This window comes from Styela clava, chromosome 2 (genome assembly GCF_964204865.1).
Source record: "Styela clava chromosome 2, kaStyClav1.hap1.2, whole genome shotgun sequence".
In the NCBI taxonomy this organism is placed as follows: Eukaryota; Metazoa; Chordata; class Ascidiacea; order Stolidobranchia; family Styelidae; genus Styela; species Styela clava.
The window spans coordinates 27,729,429-27,734,428 of NC_135251.1; the positions used below are offsets into that span (position 1 = coordinate 27,729,429).

Here is a 5,000-nt window from a genome sequence, read left to right on the forward strand (position 1 = left end):
AACCCCGATTGACGGCCGCCCTCTCGGCGGCACCCAAAGACAATTAAGTGCGCGGTCGGCCGGGGCCTACCACCACTTTCGGTAATGATCCTTCCGCAGGTTCACCTACGGAAACCTTGTTACGACTTTTACTTCCTCTAAATGATCAAGTTTGATCGTCTTCTCGACACGCCGACGCGGCCGTTGCCAGCCGCGACGGGGCCGATCCAAGGATCTCACTAAACCATTCAATCGGTAGTAGCGACGGGCGGTGTGTACAAAGGGCAGGGACGTAATCAACGCAAGTTGATGACTTGCGCTTACTGGGAATTCCTCGTTCAAGGGAAACAATTGCAAGTCCCTATCCCAATCACGAATGAGGTTCAACGGGTTACCCGGACCTTTCGGCCTAGGTTAGACACTCGCTGCTTCACTCAGTGTAGCGCGCGTGCGGCCCCGGACATCTAAGGGCATCACAGACCTGTTATTGCTCAATCTCGTGTGGCTAAACGCCACTAGTCCCTCTAAGAAGTTAGACGCCGACCGAGAAGGTCGCGTAACTATTTAGCATGCCAGAGTCTCGTTCGTTATCGGAATTAACCAGACAAATCGCTCCACCAACTAAGAACGGCCATGCACCACCACCCACAGAATCAAGAAAGAGCTCTCAATCTGTCAATCCTACCTGTGTCCGGGCCGGGTGAGTTTCCCCGTGTTGAGTCAAATTAAGCCGCAGGCTCCACTCCTGGTGGTGCCCTTCCGTCAATTCCTTTAAGTTTCAGCTTTGCAACCATATTTCCCCCGGAACCCAAAGACTTTGGTTTCCCGGAAGCTGCCGGAAAGGTCGTCATGGTAACGCCTCCCGATCGCTAGTTGGCATTGTTTATAGTCAGAACTAGGACGGTATCTGATCGTCTTCGAACCTCTGACTTTCGCTCTTGATTAAAGAAAACATTCTTGGCGAATGCTTTCGCAGTAGTTCGTCTTCCGCCAATCCAAGAATTTCACCTCTAACGGCAGAGTACGGACGCCCCCGTCTGTCCCTCTTAATCATTACCTCGTGCTCCGAAAACCAACAAAATAGAACCGAGGTCCTATTCCATTATTCCATGCAACACTATGCAGGCGAACAGCCTGCTTTGAACACTCTAATTTTTTCAAAGTAAACTTATCGGCCACCGCCGACACTCAGTCAAGAGCACCGACGGAGAACCGAAGGTGAGGCGAACGCAACCAGTGACACGCCTTGCGACGGACCGGCGGCGCTCGCCCAAAATCCAACTACGAGCTTTTCAACCGCAACAACTTTAGCATACACTGTTGGAGCTGGAATTACCGCGGCTGCTGGCACCAGACTTGCCCTCCAATGGATACTCGTTAAGAGTTTTAGGATGTACTCATTCCAATTACAGGGCCTCGTTAGAGTCCTGTATTGTTATTTTTCGTCACTACCTCCCCGTGTCGGGAATGGGTAATTTGCGCGCCTGCTGCCTTCCTTGGATGTGGTAGCCGTTTCTCAGGCTCCCTCTCCGGAATCGAACCCTGATTCCCCGTTACCCGTTATCACAAAGGTAGGCACGTAGCGTACCTTCGACAGTTGATAGGGCAGACACTTGAATGATACGTCGTCGGTGCAGAGACCGTACGATCCGCGTGGTTATCCAGAGTCATCAAACGTCACAGGACGAACCCGGTCGGTTTTGATCTGATAAAAGCGCGCCTCCCGAAGTCGGCGCTTAATGCATGTATTAGCTCTAGAATTACCACAGTTATCCACTTCGCTTACGAGACCAAATAAACCAAGACTGATTTAATGAGCCATTCGCAGTTTCGCTTTACGAGAACTCGTACTTGCACCTGCATGGCTTAATCTTTGAGACAAGCATATCACTACTGGCAGGATCAACCAGATAGCTGCGACAGCTGCGCTCGGCCCTTGCTGGGCCGCCCGGCGCGTGCTCGTCGCATTCGTTTAAGACCGAGGCGATCGCCTGCGGCCGTACTCAGCTTCGACAGTCGCTGGCCGCGACGTCCACGCTCTCGCCGGCAGTGCCAGGCGGAGCGATTTGCGTTTTTTCTTTGCTCGCCCTCTCTCGGGCTCGATCCATTCAGTTTCGCACAAACAAGAGCTCTGCCGGCCGCCTGCAGCGGTGCCTAAAACCCGGGCATAACAATGCGACCGTTCTGCTAGGCCGACAAGCGCTCAAGCCAGACGCTCGATCGAACGCCCCCTACATATAAGTCGAGACAACGGCTCGCTCATTAGCATCGCGTTTGTACTTCAACTTTTTTCGGCTCGGCTTCTTTCGACGCCGATGCCGGCGACGCAGCACTCTCTCGCCCGCCAGCCACCGAGAAAAGGGTGCGCTCCGACCGGCCCCGCACCGCTCTTTCATGGCTCATTCGAGTTTACTGTCTTTCGCTCTGACATGCCTTACCTAGGGTTAGGTTAGTATGCTTGCACGTTTGTACTTTAACTTTTTTCGGCTCGGCTTCTTTCGACGCCGATGCCGGCGACGCAGCACTCTCTCGCCCGCCAGCCACCGAGAAAAGGGTGCGCTCCGACCGGCCCCGCACCGCTCTTTCTTGGCTCATTCGAAATTACTGTCTTTCGCTCTGACATGCCTTACCTAGGGTTAGGTTAGTATGCTTGCACGTTTGTACTTTAACTTTTTTCGGCTCGGCTTCTTTCGACGCCGATGCCGGCGACGCAGCACTCTCTCGCCCGCCAGCCACCGAGAAAAGGGTGCGCTCCGACCGGCCCCGCACCGCTCTTTCATGGCTCATTCGAGTTTACTGTCTTTCGCTCTGACATGCCTTACCTAGGGTTAGGTTAGTATGCTTGCACGTTTGTACTTTAACTTTTTTTGGCTCGGCTTCTTTCGACGCCGATGCCGGCGACGCAGCACTCTCTCGCCCGCCAGCCACCGAGAAAAGGGTGCGCTTCGACCGGCCCCGCACCGCTCTTTCTTGGCTCATTCGAAATTACTGTCTTTCGCTCTGACATGCCTTACCTAGGGTTAGGTTAGTATGCTTGCACGTTTGTACTTTAACTTTTTTTGGCTCGGCTTCTTTCGACGCCGATGCCGGCGACGCAGCACTCTCTCGCCCGCCAGCCACCGAGAAAAGGGTGCGCTCCGACCGGCCCCGCACCGCTCTTTCTTGGCTCATTCGAAATTACTGTCTTTCGCTCTGACATGCCTTACCTAGGGTTAGGTTAGTATGCTTGCACGTTTGTACTTTAACTTTTTTCGGCTCGGCTTCTTTCGACGCCGATGCCGGCGACGCAGCACTCTCTCGCCCGCCAGCCACCGAGAAAAGGGTGCGCTCCGACCGGCCCCGCACCGCTCTTTCATGGCTCATTCGAGTTTACTGTCTTTCGCTCTGACATGCCTTACCTAGGGTTAGGTTAGTATGCTTGCACGTTTGTACTTTAACTTTTTTTGGCTCGGCTTCTTTCGACGCCGATGCCGGCGACGCAGCACTCTCTCGCCCGCCAGCCACCGAGAAAAGGGTGCGCTCCGACCGGCCCCGCACCGCTCTTTCTTGGCTCATTCGAAATTACTGTCTTTCGCTCTGACATGCCTTACCTAGGGTTAGGTTAGTATGCTTGCACGTTTGTACTTTAACTTTTTTCGTCTCGGCTTCTTTCGACGCCGATGCCAGCGACGCAGCACTCTCTCGCCCGCCAGCCACCGAGAAAAGGGTGCGCTCCGACCGGCCCCGCACCGCTCTTTCTTGGCTCATTCGAAATTACTGTCTTTCGCTCTGACATGCCTTACCTAGGGTTAGGTTAGTATGCTTGCACGTTTGTACTTTAACTTTTTTCGGCTCGGCTTCTTTCGACGCCGATGCCGGCGACGCAGCACTCTCTCGCCCGCCAGCCACCGAGAAAAGGGTGCGCTCCGACCGGCCCCGCACCGCTCTTTCTTGGCTCATTCGAAATTACTGTCTTTCGCTCTGACATGCCTTACCTAGGGTTAGGTTAGTATGCTTGCACGTTTGTACTTTAACTTTTTTCGGCTCGGCTTCTTTCGACGCCGATGCCGGCGACGCAGCACTCTCTCGCCCGCCAGCCACCGAGAAAAGGGTGCGCTCCGACCGGCCCCGCACCGCTCTTTCTTGGATCATTCGAGTTTACTGTCTTTCGCTCTGACATGCCTTACCTAGGGTTAGGTTAGTATGCTTGCACGTTTGTACTTTAACTTTTTTCGGCTCGGCTTCTTTCGACGCCGATGCCGGCGACGCAGCACTCTCTCGCCCGCCAGCCACCGAGAAAAGGGTGCGCTCCGACCGGCCCCGCACCGCTCTTTCTTGGCTCATTCGAAATTACTGTCTTTCGCTCTGACATGCCTTACCTAGGGTTAGGTTAGTATGCTTGCACGTTTGTACTTTAACTTTTTTCGGCTCGGCTTCTTTCGACGCCGATGCCGGCGACGCAGCACTCTCTCGCCCGCCAGCCACCGAGAAAAGGGTGCGCTCCGACCGGCCCCGCACCGCTCTTTCTTGGCTCATTTGAAATTACTGTCTTTCGCTCTGACATGCCTTACCTAGGGTTAGGTTAGTATGCTTGCACGTTTGTACTTTAACTTTTTTTGGCTCGGCTTCTTTCGACGCCGATGCCGGCGACGCAGCACTCTTTCGCCCGCCAGCCACCGAGAAAAGGGTGCGCTCCGACCGGCCCCGCACCGCTCTTTCTTGGCTCATTCGAAATTACTGTCTTTCGCTCTGACATGCCTTACCTAGGGTTAGGTTAGTATGCTTGCACGTTTGTACTTTAACTTTTTTTGGCTCGGCTTCTTTCGACGCCGATGCCGGCGACGCAGCACTCTCTCGCCCGCCAGCCACCGAGAAAAGGGTGCGCTCCGACCGGCCCCGCACCGCTCTTTCATGGCTCATTCGAGTTTACTGTCTTTCGCTCTGACATGCCTTACCTAGGGTTAGGTTAGTATGCTTGCACGTTTGTACTTTAACTTTTTTTGGCTCGGCTTCTTTCGACGCCGATGCCGGCGACGCAGCAC

The 5,000-nt window shown here is 54.3% G+C and overlaps 1 non-coding gene across 1 annotated transcript; it reads right to left on the reverse strand.

The window, feature by feature from the left end:
* Nucleotides 1-82: 82 nt before the first annotated feature.
* On the reverse strand, nt 83-1,892 carry LOC144420267 (small subunit ribosomal RNA). Its single transcript, XR_013474620.1, has one exon. It is a non-coding gene; the product is annotated as a small subunit ribosomal RNA (ribosomal RNA).
* Nucleotides 1,893-5,000: the final 3,108 nt, after the last annotated feature.